Source organism: Pleurodeles waltl, chromosome 10 (genome assembly GCF_031143425.1).
Source record: "Pleurodeles waltl isolate 20211129_DDA chromosome 10, aPleWal1.hap1.20221129, whole genome shotgun sequence".
NCBI lineage: Eukaryota > Metazoa > Chordata > Amphibia > Caudata > Salamandridae > Pleurodeles > Pleurodeles waltl.
The window spans coordinates 336,885,207-336,901,983 of record NC_090449.1 but is presented as its reverse complement, the minus strand read 5'-3'; the positions used below and the strand labels follow the sequence as shown (position 1 = coordinate 336,901,983).

The 16,777-nt window shown below is 44.3% G+C and overlaps 1 protein-coding gene across 1 annotated transcript in view; it reads left to right on the top strand.

Moving 5' to 3' along the window:
• The first annotated feature begins 7,419 nt into the window (after window positions 1-7,419).
• The window catches only part of LOC138261522 (lipopolysaccharide-induced tumor necrosis factor-alpha factor homolog), a 300,767-nt gene continuing 291,409 nt past the window's right edge, over window positions 7,420-16,777 (top strand). The window contains exon 1 of the mRNA XM_069210532.1: window positions 7,420-7,563. The gene's annotated coding sequence lies outside the window, so the exon portion shown is untranslated. The remainder of the gene's footprint in view (window positions 7,564-16,777) is intronic.

Sequence of the window (16,777 nt, the reverse complement as noted above, 5' to 3'; positions counted from 1 at the left end):
GGGTTAGAGGTTGGTGTGGATTCATCCATTATGAAATTTTTCTCTTGCAACCTGGCCATTCAAACTAAACAGAACTAAAACTGATATTTTCTTTATGTTCTACTTGTCACCAGTACTGTTTCTGAACAGTGGCCTGGCCTATCTATTGGCCTCAGCCATCTATGTTTGCACCCTCTGGTAGAAGCAATATGTGTTTTGTTTCCATGCCCACAGGAGTGCAGGCAGGGACTAGGATACAAGTCTGTTCCCGGCTGCGGAAACATTTTTAAATCTAGGACCAGACTTGTATGTTTACTCTAGTTTGGTGGGAGATTTGAAAATGCTCCAGCCAGGCAGGAGCAAGCATATGTTTCTCTGCCCACGATAGTGCGGGCAGGGAAACTACTTTGTCCCTGGAGTGGGCTCCCCGGGACTCAGCCACTGAGCCGGTCAAGGTGGGATGGGCTTAGGACATGTATACGCTTAGGGTGGGGGGGGGGCTGTGCAGCCTACCTCTCTTTTACTATGCGTGATGGTACTGGAGGATGGGGTCTCTGGGGCCATTTTAAGGCTTGGGGGGTGAGCGCCCCCCTTCCCTTTTATTTGCATTTTGGCCCCAGGAGATGGGGTCCCTGGGGAACTCACTAGAAGGGGGGGCCCTTGGGATGGGATCCACAGGGTGTTTTTAGGCCTGGGGACGGGGCTGCATGACCCTATCTCCTGTTCAAAGCATTTTGGCCCTGGGGGCATGGACCCCTTGGGCCTAATTATGCTTACTGAGGGACTCTGCACACCCACCTCTCTTTATTAAAGGGGCATCCCTGGATGGGGTCCCCAGGGCTTCATTAGGCATGGAAAGGGGACCACATGCCCCCATCTGCTTAAGTACTTCCTGCAGCACCCCACCAGGCCCTGCCCCACCGGGTGGGGGTTTATTTTTAAATGACCAGAGCCTACAATTTTTTTTAAAAAGTAACATTTTTGGCTCAAGGCGGCTAAGGTGTTTGGGTATTCCTACCTTGCTCACGTATGTCTTTTTTTGCATTTTCTTAGGACTCCGTACTGAGTCCCAAGTCCTAAGATGGCTTCCACCACATCCTGTTTGATGTGGTGGCAGCCAATCAGATCCCAGCAGTAGGATTGTCGGCTCCACTGATCCTCTGCGGTGCGATTTATACAATTTTTTAAACTTTAATTTCTCCAAAACTAATGAAAGGAAATACAATATGCACTCTTTCTGGACCAAGATCTAGCTTCCTGCCAAATTTGGTGTAAATCTGTTCAAAATTTTGGGCTGTAGATGTGTCTAAAGTTCCTAGGGAAAACTGAATGGGAAAAATGTGTTTTGGGATGCAGGTTTTTTCTCGACTCCTGCTTGACAGATCACCTAGAAACTTTCCATGTGCAAACTAGCCAGAGATTATCACTTTTTTGGAAAGGTAAAATGAGATTCGCTAAAGGTTGTACGACGGAACCACAAGTGTAATTACCACGATTGCCTTTACAACATGGTAATTACAACGCATCCGTCATGACAACGAATGCACTTACTATCAAAGTTTTTTACCACGAAAATGCCTTTACCGTGAAACTTTTGTGGTGAAGGCATGGTTTTTAAAGAAATATGCCCTTATAACCCCCAACCTAAACCCATCCTCAAACCTAAAAATGCCCTTATCACTCCAAAACCCATGCCCACCCTAAAATCAAAAAATATCCTTACCATCCTAAATCCCATACCCACCCTAACACCTAAAAATGCTCTTACCTCTCCAAAACCAATTCCCACCCTTAAACCTAAAAATGCCTTTACCCACCCACACCCATACCGACCGTGAAACCAAAAAATTTCCTTACCACCATAATACCCATACCCACTCTAAAAATGAAAAATGTCCTTACCATCCCAAAACCATACCCACCATGAAACCTAAAAATACCCTTACCATCCTAAATTCCATAACCACCCTAAAACCTAAAATTGCCCTTACCACGTCAAAACCCATATACAACCTATTTATATATATATATATATATATATATATATATATATATATATATATATACACCTAAACCACTTAACACTTACCTGTACTTACCTGCAAAATCTTTACTGCGCATACACCTTTACTATTCATGCCTTTGCAAAATAAAAAAATAATACTTACCTTTAAAACCTTTACCACGGATATACATTTATCATTCATGCCTTTAGAACGAAATTCGTTGTAAAGGCAAGCGTGGTGAAGGTATTTCGTAGTAAAGGCATGCATGGTAAAGGCATATTCGTGGTAATGGCATATTTGTGGTAATGGCATCATTCTAAATGCATTTTGTGGTAAATGCATAATTATAAATGATGTTTCCCTTCGTCAAACATTGACAACATTATTAGCAACACAATAAAGGCATTTCTTATGGAAACACAATCCTAACTATACCTACTCAGTGGCAAGCATATATATATATATATATATATATATATATATATATATACACACACACACACACACACATATATGTATGTGTGCGTATATCTATATATTTATTTATATATATATATATATATATAAATATATATATATATATATATATAAATAAATATATATATATATATATATATATATATATATATATATATATATATATATATGTTTATATGGTTATAGAGTAACCAGTAGGTAGTTAAGTAGTTATAGTTAGGACCTAGTTTTCATTGGAAAAGTGTTTTTTGTATTACTAATAATTTTGGTGCTATTTGACAAATCTTTATGTGTTTTCCAGTCACTTCAGCCGCCATCTGAAAAGTTTTGGGGTGATTCTCTAGCAAGGGCTGAGAAAAAAGGGGGGTCCCCATCATATTTTCCCCATGCAATCCCCATAGGGATTTAAACACAATTACAAGCTGAACTACTGAACTAAATTACTCCAGATTTGGCAGAAAGCTAGATCTTGGTCCAGAAGGAGTACTTTTTGTAATTTTATGTAAATCTGTTCAGTAGTTTTGGAGTAATTAAAGAAAAAAGTTTTATGCATATCTAGAGATGCGGAGGGTCCGCGGAGCTGGCAAAAATCAAATTGATATCTGTTGGCTGCCATCAATTCTACCAACAAATGTTGGCAGCCTGAGTCCTACAAAAAATGCAACACAAGACACAAGGGCGCAGGGTAGGAATACCTACCTACCTGGTGGTGGGGTCCCAGAAGAGTCCCACCTGGGCCCCAGAATGTTTATTTTTTAATTTCTCTATCAATTTGTGGGGGCTCCACAAATATGCAGCAACATTTTTTAAGAAAACAAGCTTGGGCTCCCTTGCTTGTTTTTTTAAATGTTTGAAGCCCGCCAGGTGGGTCAGGTCCTGGAGGGGTATACATATTTATATTTAGTGTGGGAGGCATGCAAGGCTGATTTCCATCCCAGGGACCCTATCCCACAGGGGCCGGCTGAATATAGAAAGGGGGCTGCGCCGGTCCCCCTCTGAGGCCAATTTCAACTGCGGGGATCTCATCCCCTGGGGCTTGGCCATCTACACAAAGGGGAGGGGGCAGTGTTGCCCCCCTCCCTGAGCCATTAATGGCCCTGGGGACCCTATCTCTCAGGTTCGGTTCTGGCTATGTGCCATGGTGCCCACCCCTGGGACTAAGTAGTTGCCCTGTCCGCACTGGCACGTATAGGGAACCTGTGCTTGCTCTTGCTTGGCAGGAGCAATTTCAAATCTCCTTCCACGCAGGAGCGAACACGAAGTGCGCTGCCAGCAGGCTGGAGCTTTAAGAATGCTCCTGCCAGCTGGGAAAAGATCAGTGGTGGCTGGCAGCTTTAGGAGGGAGGGGGGCAGGCGGAAGCACACACACATTCATTCTTTCACAAACAGACATGCACGCACGCACATCCATTAACAACGCTCATACCATTTAAACATGCACGCACCAAACATTCATTTAAAAACATCACACACTCATTCTTTCACATTCGCATGCAAGCATATCCATTAACACTCATAACATTCCAACATGCACGCATTCACCAAACATTCATTTTAAAAGATCACACACACTCATTCTTTCACATACAGACATGCACGCATGCACATTCATGAACAACACTCATAACACTCAAACATGCACACGCGCACCAAACATTCAATTTAAAACATCACACACACACACACACACACTTACCTTCAGCCTCCAGGTCCCAGGAGGGTTGAGACTGCTGCCTTCCCTCATTGGCTGACCTTGGGTCAGTCAATGAGGGAAGGCAGCAGTCCCAGCCTCGTACCTTAGGTCAGCCAATGAGTGAAGGCAGCAGTCCCAGCCTCGTCACAGAGTGGGGGGGGGGGGAAAGTGTCACTGATTGACACTCGCCCTGGGAGCTTCAGGTCTTAAACCTGAAGCGCCCAGGTCGAAGTGAGTGGGTGACGCTTTCTGCGTCACCCAGGGGAGGGCCTCGAGGCACCTTTGCTGAGCCGAGGAGGTCACGCCCATAGGAGCTGTGACCTCCTCAGCCCAGCAAAGTTCAGCTCAGGCAGCCAGGAGTTTGTGCAAATCACGCATGTCTCACTCCTGGCTGCCTGAGCTGAAAATGCCTTTGTTGAGCCTGACAGACTCTCTTCATGAGGGGCAAAAGGTGAGGGGGGTGGCCCCTTCGCCCTAAAGGACGGGCCGCCGCTGGAACAGACTTCAGATCTGAATATTGCTCCCGCCCGCAGGGAGCAGCATTTTTAGCTGCTCCCTGCGGGCTAGAGCGATGCCAGCTCCCGTTGGATGAGGTGAGACGGCCTGGGGCCAGGAGGCCTTGGGGCTCTCCCAGCTGCCTCCAACCAGAATATGGTGGGTGCCCTCAGTGGTCCACAGTGCACGCACACTTGGTTGGCTAGCCCCGGGGAATGGGGTCATTGGGGCCAAAATTGGCTTGGGTAGTGACTCCGTGTTTCCCCCTCCCGCTACAATATGTTGCCAAACTTCAGGGGATGAGGTCCCTGGGGCCAAAAGCAGTCCAGGGAGGTGGGCACATGCCCCCCCATAAAAAATGCACCAGGTCACGGGAACAAACACAAGGTGCTTGTGGCAGGAGCTTTAAAAACACTCCCTCCAGCTGGAAGTAGACTTTAGATCTGAATATTGCTTCTGCGCGCAGGAAGCAGCATTTTTAGCTGCTTCCTGCAGGCGGGAGCAATATCGGCTCCCGCTGGATGGGGGGAGCCAGCTGAGGGCTTGGGTGCTTTGTGGCTTCCTTTGCAGCCCCCAACCAGGATATAGTGGGTGCCTTTAGTGGGCACCAGTGCACCCACCCTTTGTTGGCTGGCCCCAGGGGTTGGGGTCCCTGTGGCCAAAATCGGCCCTGGAAGAGGGCATGGGTGTTCCCCACCCACTTAAATGTGGTGGCTGGCCCCAGGGGGTGAGGTCCCTGGGGCTGAAATCATCTTGGAGAGGGGTCCTGAATGACCCATATCCCTCCAATATGCTGCCGAGCCCTGGGGGATGGGGTCCCAGGGGCCAAAAGGAGTTCTGGGAGTGAGAGGACATAACCCCCTAAAAAATGTGCCAGGCCCCAGCGAATTGGGTCCAAGGGCCGAATTTGTTAAGGGGGCAAGTGCCCCCTCCCCCTAATTTTAATTAGTGGCTCTGGAGGATGTGGGTATAAATGTATAGTAGCATATTTTTGCCAGGATATTCTGATAAACAACGGCTAAAGATCACTGAGAGATAGAGGAAATGGGAATGGACATAAATTAGGGATAAATGGATGATGGTGCAAAGTGTACATTAATTGGGTTTAGTGAATGAGAGTGCAAATCGAAACACTCCCAAGAAATTACTGAGCAGTGGTGTGTATCTGATCATACACTTCGACTCCAATTTGGGACTGCCAGAAACAAATTTAAAAACCTTTGGTACAGTTTTAAAATTAATTTCTGTCTCCTACAGTTTGCCCCAGAATTATTGAAAGATGATCTTAGTAGTTAGTTGCTGGTCTTATAACTAAATTAAAAACTTAATTCACGCTCTGCAGGATCCTAAATTAACATGTACTTCTGTACTTTCGTGCGATAATGTAAACTTGACTAAAAACACAAAGAAAGCTGTACTGGAACAGAGCTTTACTGCTGCTCTAAATAAATGTTCCAAAATTATAATAAATTGCCCGGGCGTCCATTAGGTGCATAAAAAAATATTTGTTGCTGTAGAATGATCATAGCATGTGGCAATTATTTTAAGTTAAGCTCTAGAAGTCTCCCACTGTGATGTGTAACTAGTGTAGGTGTTGGCCTGTACGGAACAGGTTTGTTTTTATTTAATTCTAGAACCTAGCAGTTTGATTATGTTTCACTGCTTTCTGCTTACTGTACCAATAGAGAAGTATATTTCATATAATGTTCATTAATTACAGTAAGACAACGGCTAAATAGGTCTTAAAGTTTGTATCTAACACACCAAGTGCAACCGATTATTGATAGAGTTTTTCCATTTTTCGTGAATTTATTTATTTATTGCAGCATGTTCGAATGACTCGTAAATCGTGGGTTGAAATTGGAGGCTGATATCAAAACTAATACAACAGAGTGAGACAATTTTTGCACCATGAAGTACTGACCGACGGTGAAAATATGAACATGTGCTTTGATTTAACAAACAAATCCGAACTCAGACTAATAAATGGTGCAAGGAACACCTAGCTGAGCAATGTCGATGTGCCCACAAACACTCTCCCTTATCTCCCTATTAATCAGTCTGGGTACCTGTGCATGCACTCACACATCCATTCACTCATCTCCCTGAAGATTAGTTCATTCATTTATCAATTCAAGTACTCACTTACTCATTTATCCATGTATCCTCTCTCTTTTTCTAATAATTAATTCATCCAAGTATTCATGCATTACTCGGGCCATTCATAGGATATCGATGAAAATGACTTGCTGGCTCTGTTGAGGTTTATTATTGCATGGGGCCATTGAGGCACAGGGACATTGATGTTAGTTACTGTTTAGGCCAACTGGTGCTCTCTGCTGCCTTGAGTCATTGATGCATGTGCTGCCTGAGCCAGTGATGTTCATTACTGCCTGGGACCATCGAGGTACCTTGCTACCTTGGACCACCGAGGTTCCTGAATGCTTAGAGTCAGCGAAACTCATTCACATACTGTGTGTGACAGAGTACCAGCACATCTGGGAGCATACAGGCTCTTATTGCTCTGTGTCCATATGTGCATAAATGTATAACCTTTGAAAATGTCTGAGGGGATACAAGGCGTTTTCTTGCCTTAGTGCATAGGCCTTACAATGGAAGTCATTGGCTTTACCATTGCTTGTTCACTTATGATTTAGTAATCCGTTGCTTGGAAACAAAACCCATTTTTTCACCGAGCTTCCTCTCCCGGCTTGTGCTCATTGTTTTTTCTGTCTCAAGACCTCACCTGGGAGAGATTTTGTGTGTGTCTCCCCAAGCAACGCACCCCATGTCACTCCCACAAACCTTACACCTGCACTACAAGAGCAGACGAGCACTCTGCTCCATCACTGCACTCTGTCCTCTACCTGAAACTACATCACACCGTTCCAGGACCTTTCTGCATCGCAAGGGGTAGGACAGCGTCTGGTAACGTTAGCTTAAAAAGTCTGAGATTTAAAAAATGTGTGTCGCAACGGAATTCAGTTCTAGAATGTATTTTAATATATTCCATAATTGCCACGCGAGAACAACTTCCGATCGGTTGTCTCTTGTGGTAATGGAGATTCACAAATTACGACGAAATTTTATTGAATAGAAATCAGAGTGCAGACCCTTTCGTTTTGCAAATGTTGTTGCTGTCACGCCATGCATTAGTGAGTGTGTTGTTTGTCACAGATTTTTCCATGAAAAAGCCTGTTGTGAATTTAAAAGAGTGCAATGTTACGTTTGTCCCAAGTTGCAAAACAACTATTACCTCTAGGATATCATGTGCATTTTCCTCCTCACAGAAGCCAAAGAGACGAATTTGTTTTTAAAACAGGAAATGTAAGCACTTTATTACGTAAAATTCCTGCTATAACATATCTCTGCCACCACTGCAATTTTTCAGTCTTTAGGACTCCTTATGCAAATTCCATAAGTGACAATAGTGTCAGGAGGGTTCGCTGACAAGATGAAGGGATACAGAGACAAAGGATGGAAGCTAAAAGAGCCGTTTTCGTCATTGCCTTTTTTCGGTGAGTTCATTCACCCCGACCTATGGTACATCACGAGCTGGACGTCGGTGAAAAATAACTTCATCAAACCTCCACATGGAGACTCTAGTGCGTCACATCTTGTATAAAACTAACAGCACATCTCTGGACAGTGTTATACTATGTTGAGTCATGACGTGATATTAGGTCGTGGTACGGGGGTCATATTTATGTAGAATTGGCTCAGGGCAGCGCCACAAGTCTTCTTGCTGCGCTGCACTACACCAATGTGAAAGGGCAAGAATGCAACGTATTTTACCAATGCAGTGCATTCCTGTCCTTTCCCCCAGTGCTGGTGCACAGTAGGCTGCGTAGCACCAACAAAAGCACGCTTGCACCAAGGTGCAAGGATGTCTGCGTTGCATGCAGGATTGTTTTTGTGGAGGGAGGGGAATCCAGGGAGAAACAGAATGCAGCACACATTGAAAGAGGTAAAAACGTGGAGAAATAAAAACATTTCCCTGTGTTATACCTGCTCTTGGGGGCGTAAGGTTTTGGTGCTGCCACAGGTTTACATGATTAAGTAAATCTGGGTCAGTGTCAAAATCCATGGGTGTTGCGTGGGACAGAGTAAGGCAACGCAGTGACTTGCACTGCTTCGGTTTACTTTATATATATGGGGCCAGGTAAAGTGGCTTTGGGTGGCCTCATAGACATGGTTGGGAGGCTTGCACCGCCAGAGCATCAAAAAAATGATGCTCCTGTGGCACAAGCCTCTCATAAATATGCCCCAGGGTTTTTACACAGTGGTAATAAGACTTACTTCTGCTCTCAGCACTGTAGTGGGAAGATTAAGGGCCTGATTACAACTTTGGAGGAGGTGTTAATCCGTCCCAAAAGTGACGGTAAAGTGACGGATATACCACCAGCCGTATTACGAGTCCATTATATCCTATGGAACTCGTCATACGGCTGGTGGTATATCCGTCACATTTGGGACGGATTAACACCTCCTCCAAAGTTGTAATCAGGCCCTAAGTCTGTGGCTCAGTCATGGATATTCATAGTGGAGGCTCTCCTACAGGTGATTAGAAGTTTTTATAACTTGCCGAGTCCCTTGTGGGGGGTCACTGATGCGGTGTGAAGGGTGTGCATTATTGCAGCAGTGGTACTCCATGGGAGGTTGTAAGTTGTGACATTGTACTTAAACCAAGTTATGTAGATGTGATGTATGTTTTGGGCTGTCTCTGCAAATGGATCTGGAGTGAGGATTTAGAACTTGAATCACTCTGTCCCCCAAGGGTCTAGCTGATGGGTCTCTTATAGGAGGCACAGACGTGTAATACTCAATTCACAGGGGGCCAGAATAATAATTATTTCATGCAGGGCAAAAAGCCACCTTGCTGCACTGGATGAAGGGGAAAGGGTAGGAATGTGCCATATTTATAACCATATGGCATATTCCTGTCCCTTGCTAGTGCTGGCACATTTTTGGCTGCCTAGCACCAATGCAGGCACCCTTGTGTCATGGTGCAAGGGTGCCTGCATTGTAGGCAGAATTGTTGCTTTGCAGGAAGGGACACCTTCCTGCACAAAAAACATCCTGAGAGCCATTTCCCTTTTTGTGTGTGTGCTTCAGAATGCAGCACTCGTAGAAAGAGTTAAAAATAAGGAAGGTTAAAGGCATTTCTCCTTGTTACTCCTCACCTGGGGAGGCATAGCATTTGGATGCATTCCCAGATCTAGCACTAATGGTAAATCTGAGAATTGTGCCAAAATCCATGGATGAATGCTTGGAAACATCTACGCTTCATTCATGTAACACCTCCCTGCCGCAGAGTAACACAAGGCAGCTATTTATGCTGCCTTGAGTTACTCTAGATTTATCAAGCCGTGCAGGGTCATGCAAGGTGACCTCACATGGCTTTATAAATCACAGATAGGATTTGTGTCGCCCTTGCGCCCCCCACCTTGTGTGGCGCATGGGTGACGCAAATGGTAAATCTGGCACAGGGTGTGGCGGTATGGGAGATCGTGGACGGATTAATCTGAGTTGCTCTAGTTTTGGGAGTTGGGCTCCAGTATTTATGTCTGGTGAGTCAAAAGTCTGTAAACAAAATTTTGTGCAAAAGGTCTCTTGCCATCTGGATTGTAAGTGAAGACTGTCATCTTCAAAGAACGTCCCCTGACAAAACCTTACACAGATTATGGCAGACTAATTATAAAATTCAGACTCTACGGTATAAAGCTACGATTAACATATACGCTACAAATGCGACAGTGAAATAATTGAGCAGCACTGTGATTACATGAGCCCAACAAGGTACAATTGTTTGTTCTGGATGGCACTTCCAAGGATCTCTATACCAATTGACTTTGAAACCCAATGGACCTTTCAAGCACCTTGAAAAAGCCCTAGGCCTACGTGCCACCATAGGATGAGACACGTGTTGGCTGAGTTTCTGTAACCAATTGCTAAAAGATCTATATTTACCAACAATCCATATACAACTAAATTAACAATTACTATAAAAACCACCAAACTTTGTCTCAGATTAAACAATTATTATCTTTCTTATATATTGTGCTTTTCGTAGATCTTTCTAGCATATGTTTTAACAACAAAGTTCTTTCGACTTAACTTGTGTCAACCTGCCAAATGCATATTTCCATTATCCACTCAGTTTTGCAGTAGGATGGAAAATAGTTTTAAAGTTTACTAGTAAGAAAATGACATTGTTGGCTGTAACTAGCTTTTGTGAGAAAATCTTGACAGTTTCAAGAAAAAGGTAGGGCCTGATTTTGATATTGGCATACGGGAATACTCCATCACAAACCTGGCGGATATCCCGTCCGTCGTATTACGATCCCATTCTATCATATGGAGATGGTAATACAGCAGGCGGGATATCTGCCACTTTGTGACTGACTATTCCCTCCACCAAGATCTAAATCAGGCCCTTTGATGTTGGAAAAGGAAGAAACCATGAGTGCCATTTAACCTTTCCCGGCTATATGCTTTTGTTTTTAAGCAAGAAGCCCCTCATTAGTGCTTAGTTTCTGGAAGACAAAAAACTTTAAATGTGTGCAACAAATATGGTGCCAACTTTACAAAGTTCATTGGGGCATATTTAAGAACAGTGGTGGAGCACCCAGTGCACCGCCACTTTTCTTGCGCCCCCTTAAAGCCATCATTTGTGCGCCATATTTAAAATACGGCGCACCATGGCAGTGGTTAGGAGACTAGCATCAGAGTTTTTTACGCTAGTCCGAAGCTTTGCAGGATTAGCGTAAAAAATGTTGACTCTAATCCTGCAAAGATCATTGTGGCCCATTGTAATCAATGGTGTGTCTCCTTTTAACGCCTGCTCTGATCAGGGGGTAAAATTGCTGAAAAAAATTAAGTTTGTGGCATTTTTTTAGCCCCCTTTGCATACATCATGCTTGGCACAGGCATAATGTAGTGCAAAGGGTTACAAAGTGGCGCAATGTAATATGGCACAGGGATTTTGGCCTCGTTGGGCCACATTAGCGTAAGAACAAAATTATGCTATTGTGGCTCAGGGAGGTGCTAGGGGCTCTTAAATATGCCCCTTTGTCTTTACTCAAACCGGACAAACCACAGTAAAAGCTTTAGAGATGCCAGGCAGTTGGCTAAACCAGTGGTTTCCAACCTGTGGTCCAGGGATCCCCAGGGTCCGCGAAGCCTCCTCAGCGGGTCCGTGACTGCTTGGAAAATGTAATAATATTAACAGATAAGGTCCCCAGCTTTCAGTCATGACTCACTGGGGGGATCCCCGGATTCCAATAGTGATACAGTTGGGGTTCCCAGGTTCCAATACTGACAAAGTGGGGGTCCTCAGAAGTCAAAAGGTTGGGAACCACTGGGCTAAACGGTAGAGAACATAGAAGGAGTTTTTAAGAATACACATGGTTAACTTCTCATTTTAAGATAAGGCAAAACACAATGCCCTTTAATCAGGAAAAAGATGAGGAAGTGAAACATGGCCGGAACCTCCATCAAAAAGGTTTGAGAATCTCATTGGGTTAAGGCTGTGAGTGCACAAATCACAATAGTGAAACCACACATGGGGGCTTTCATGAGAGCAGGGGCGTGAGTCACTAAGCATCATTGATTCCAAGTGTAGCCTTTTATGATGTCTGGAAGTGAGATATGGAAGTTTAAGGGGCAGATCAGATTGCAAAAAGTCAAGAGTATCGTTTTTGACTCGCGATAGGGATGCCAGGCTAAAGACTGAGATTAAGAACGGGGAGAATGCCAGCATCCCTCTCTTATAGAGATTAATGCTGTCCTGTATTTATTCAGTAGATGATGAAAGATTATATTTTTGAAGTAGAGAGGTGGGTGACGCCAAGCCTTGCATGGGATCTTTGAGCCATGGGGTACCATGGCATACTGTGGTCCGGCTGGGGGTAGCATAGTCTTCTCCCCATGGTGCTGTGGGTTGGTTTCGGGCCAGGCTTTGCCTATGCGTTCTCCACTTGATCTCTGCTCTGCAGCTTTAGCAGGTGCAGACCTCCACCTGCTAAAACCAGGTCTGGTGTTCACGTACCTGATAATCTGGGGTGTAGGAGCACTGTGCCACTTGGAACCAAGTAGACCAGAATCCCCCTGATTATATCACTCCAGCCGACTTGTAATGAGAAAATAAAAGAGAGAGATTTAGAAGGACTAGAGAGGGGTGTAGCGCTGTGAATTGCTGCTGGAGAAAGTTGAATTCGGGCTTTGAACATTACCTGCTGTTTTGCCTTCCCAGGAAGCAAAGTGGGAAGTGTCTTAAACTTTGCTTAGGGCAAGTGAACTGAGAATCTCAAGGACTGGCTATGATTTTAATGTTGGCAGGTGGAAATAGAAGGTTTAACTAGGGCTTAATTTGTGCCAGCGGTTACAGGTGGGGGAAAGCAGGAGGAACTGAGAAACACAAAAATATTAAGAAGAAAGGAGGGATTTAAAATAAAAGAGGGAACAAAGTGTAGAGTGGGGGCTGCAAGAGGCATGAGGTGGATTCAAGACTAGCTTATACATATCAGGGTACCCCCGATTAAAGATTGCTAGTGCGGGAACAGTGTGAGAACAACAATCAGTAACAAATTTCCAGCTCAACCTATCTACATTGATTAAAGGAATTAATCCCACCAGAAGTGACTCAAAACAGATTCCTTTTTTTTACATTTTATTGTATTTTTCATATATTATTTTCTGGATAGGCAGCCTTAGTATTCGTCAACCCTGGCATTCACATGGCTGGCAGTGGGCTTTTGAGAAAAACTCTGGGCCCACCACCTATTCTTTTACAAATTAAGCACTGGGTGCAACAGTCCAATAGCATTTTTACAAACGAATAGGATTTTATTGAGGGAAAGTGTAGAGCTGAAAGAGACACAAGTGTTTCCTGTACTGTGGGAACGCTCCTTTCAGAGCTGCCTCTGCAACCGTTTGTTTTTTCACCAAAATATTTGAAACATATGCTTCCGAGGGCATCTAACCATGAAAGGCCACCGCTGCGAAATCCCCACTGAATATCATTCTATGTAAATTGGTCTAAAATATATTCTTTCTGGGTACCCCTGAAAGCGTCCCTGGGTTTCACTGTTTAGTGGGTTGACAACACTAGAACCACACATTCCATCCCCCCCTCCCTCCGCAACCATTTATGGTGAGATCAAATCACAGAAAAAAAGAGGGCAAAAGTTGGGTACATAATAAACCCCGCAGAGTAACTCACAGTTTCCAGCTTCATTGATCCCAAACAAAAGTTCAGAATAATTTCATGGTCTAAATGCAGTGTTACATGAAGCGTGACTGTGCCAGGCAAAAACAAACTTCACAAAAATATATTTGAGACTTTTGAGAGCCACCAGAGCAAGATTGCAAGATTTGAAGCAAGGGTCCTTATTTTTTCTATCTACTGTTCTCTTAACTTGAAGTGGATCCTAGTTTGGATGATTTCTAGGTAATGTGAAAAACAAGTGAATCAATAAACACTGTGAAGTATAATATTTAAATTGTAAAATAAACATTTTTTTTCGAAACGAAAAGTAGCACAGCTGTAAAACTGTTCTACTCCTCATTAATAATAAAAGGCTGTTAATGTTGCTCACTTTCAACTCTTTCTGTGGATGAACTTGAAATGGGCCCAGTTCCATTGCCATCTTTTTAGGTAGGTACTGCACCGTAATCTTTTGGAGGGACCAAGGGCCTACTTGGAACTTGTGAGGGAAAGACAAATCCTCCAATTTCTGGAAGAACCTCTAAATAGGCAGTAGATTCCACCACAGGCTGTATTTACCGCATTAATATAATTGAGGTGGAGGAATTTCAGCAAGTGTGTGATGTAAAATGAAAGTCAGTTCACAAACGAGTCTCTGTGCAAAAATGCTGCATGCTTTTTGACAAAAGCTTTGATGGATCGGGCCCTAAATTCTAAATAAGGTCTTTTTTCAATAACACGTCCACAAATGTATCCCTCACCACCTTTCTCCCTACAAGTAATGGGCTCGTTTTATATTCTTATTGATTCATGTTTTGTCTGTTCCATATAACCTCCAAACTGCCGCAAGGCTCCGAGTACAGCTGGTGGTTTCACAGCTTTGTTTCACTTCATTCACTAGTTACTACGCCCAAAACTATACTTTTTATTTATTTTGCAGCAACATATTCCAGGCATCTTGTGTTACCCTGGTCTGGCGGCTCAGGGGCGTAGCTACAGGGGGTGTTTGGGGTGTCATACCTATTAAAAATGCATTGTGTAGTTACTAGTTGGGTACAGGTGCTTATAGTTGGGTACGGTGAGGTGCTTGTCGGTTGTCACCGTGGATTTTTACATGCAGGCAGACAAAAAACGCGCATACGAAAACACATTTTCTCTCGTCTCAGTCTTAAAACTTGATTAGTTTGAAAACGATCGTGCTTTAAGTATGCCTAGAAATCGACCCTCCTCTCTCTCTCATTCTACTGCCTCTCAAGCTCCCCTTGTGTCCTGCTTGTCATAATGTATTTTAACCAGAAATGTTTTCCCAGTATGATTGCTGGGAAATCTGAAACTTACACCCCCTCTAATCTTACTGACCAAGTGACGCCCCAGAGGAGCCTTTGCCTGGATTTTTATAGCAGATGAAACTGCATTACTTTACAGACCCTGTGCACATATTCCGCTATTCGACTCTGGTCTTAAGTATTGTTGCTCAATGAACAAGAGCCCGGCTAGTAGTGCCGAATCCACTGACATCCAGGGCCTCATTTACGAGGCCCTAGCTGCACACTGCTCCATCAGAGCGTCCGGTGGCACAGTGTGCCAGTCCATATTTACACAGCCATGCAAAATCACCTTGTGACCTTTCATGGCCTTGTAAATATGGACACCTTTCAGGCATAAACCTGCATGAAAGGGGAGTTCCATGGAACACCCATGGAACTTTGCCTCTCCTGGGAATGAATCAGATTCCTACACCACCTTTATTTCTCCTTGTTGTTTCCAGCACACATAGAATGAGGAAGACACCTCTTCTGATTCTTTTTGTACAAGAAGTGCATTGTGTTGGTGCATAGCAGCAATTTGTGTACCCGAGCAGGGGAAGAGGACAGAAGTGCACCATATCTTGATGATATGGTGCATTTCTACGCTTTACCAGTGGTGCAGGGAAGTGCAATAAGACACTTGCTGCCACACCCTGCATCACTAGCCTTGTAAATAAGGCCTCCGGTATGCCCAGAGTTTCCTTTGTTTTCTCCTACTTCAGTTCCAAAGCTTCATCAGAAGCCATCATAAGGTTCTCTGTCTCCATACCCGGGTTGTTGGCAAACTGGTAACTTAATACTTAAACTCTCCCTGCCAAGTGAGGGCAATAGCAGCAAAATAATCGAGCATCTAGCATTACTTGCCATATACGCGTTCACCCACCTATGTATTTTGTGCTTCATTTAGAGTGCGGGTGGTGAAAGATCTCATAATAACAGACATGCTGCTGGCTCTACCCAGTTGTATTTGCACCATAGTGCAGTGCTGTCTGCATTACAGGCAGGACTGTTTTTTGTGCAGGTAGGAACACCTTAGGAATAATCCTTAGTGGCATATTGTAGGAAAGTACCCTCCTTATCTGCCTGTTACCCCCTTTTCTGTCTGATGTCAGTGTGTTTCACTGTGTTCACTGGGATCCTGCTAACCAGGATCCTAGTGATAATGCTCTCTCTCCCAAAACTCTGTATTTCATCCCACAATTGGTATACTGGTGCCCCCATGTAGGCCTCTAGTATATGGTACCCAGGTACCCAGGGTATTGGGGTTCTAGGGGATCCCTATGGGCTGCAGCAGTTATTCTGCCACCCATAGGGAGCCCATGCAAAGAGTTCTGCAGGACTGCCATTGCAGACTGCGTGAACCGGTTGCATGCACCCGTTTTCACTATAGGTCACTGCACCAGGTCACTATAAGTCACCCAATGGTAGGCCCGCTCAGCCCAGAGGGCAGGGTACAGGTACATGAGTGTGAGGGCACCCCTCCACTAGCAGAGGTACCCCCACAAACTCCAGACCCACTTTCCTGGACTTTGTGAGTGCGGGGATGCCATTTTATGCATGTACTGGACAAAGGTCACTACCTATGTCCCGCTACATAATGGTAACTCTGAAC